We start from the raw sequence: 1027 nt of genomic DNA, 5'->3' as shown, positions 1-1027 counted from the left end.
GCAAGTCCAGTTCAACAATAAATTAAAAGGTTAATATTCTATGACCAAGCTGTATTTATCTCAGGAATGTTGGTTTAACATTCAAACTTCAGTCTGTGATATTTACCATGTTACTAGGAGAAGAGAGGAAAAAATGATCACATGATTCAGTAGAGGCAGATAAAACTTTTGACAAATTTCAAAAGCATTCATGCTTTAAAAAAATAGAGCAGTGCTCGCTTTAGCAGCACACATAGTAAAATTGGAATAATACAGAGATTAGCATGGCCCCTGTGCAAGGATGACAGGCAAATTTGTGAAGTGTTCCATGCTTTTTTAAAGATTTTATTTATATGATAGAGAGAGAGAGTGCGCCCACAAGCAGGGGGAATGGCTGAGGGAGAGGGAGAAGCAGACTCCCCTCTGAGCAGGAAGCCCGATGCGAGGCTCAATCCCAGGACCTTGGGATCATGACCTGAGTTGAAGGTGGATGTTTGACTGAGCCACCCAGGCGCCCCAAGTGTTCCATATTTTTAAAAATGATTTCCAGTTTGGGGCACCTGGGTGGATCAGTCATTAAGCGTCTGCCTTCGGCTCAGGTCATGATCCCAGGTCCTGGGATTGAGCCCTGCATTGGGCTCCCTGCTCTGCGGGAAGCCTGCTTCTCCCTCTCCCACTCCCCCTGCGTGGGTTCCCCCTCTTGCTGTGTGTCTCTCTGTCAAATAAATAAAATCTTTTACAAAAAATGATTTCCAGTTAAAAAAAGTTAAAGCAAATTAGCAATAGAGAGAAACTTCAACTCAATAAAGGGCACTTATAAAAACCTTACTCTATAATCATGTATAAATGGTAAAAGACTGAATGTCTTCTCACTATGTTTGGAATAAGGCAATGTTTGCTTTCCCCCTTCCTACTTAACACTGTGTTATGGTCTGAATGTTTGTGTTCCTCCCCCACCAATTGATATCTTGAGATTATAATCCTAACTAATACCACCATATTATGATATTCATGGGTGGGGCCTTTGGGAAGTGATTAGGTCATAAAG

The 1027-nt window shown here is 41.7% G+C and overlaps 1 non-coding gene across 1 annotated transcript; it reads left to right on the top strand.

Moving 5' to 3' along the window:
* The first annotated feature begins 211 nt into the window (after positions 1-211).
* LOC123325158 lies at positions 212-315 on the top strand. The gene has a single exon (XR_006540266.1). It is a non-coding gene; the product is annotated as a U6 spliceosomal RNA (small nuclear RNA).
* The last annotated feature ends 712 nt before the right edge of the window (positions 316-1027 follow it).

Source organism: Neomonachus schauinslandi, chromosome 6, assembly GCF_002201575.2.
Source record: "Neomonachus schauinslandi chromosome 6, ASM220157v2, whole genome shotgun sequence".
Lineage (NCBI taxonomy): Eukaryota > Metazoa > Chordata > Mammalia > Carnivora > Phocidae > Neomonachus > Neomonachus schauinslandi.
The sequence above is the reverse complement of the archived record's forward strand: the minus strand, read 5'-3'. Positions and strand labels throughout refer to the sequence as shown.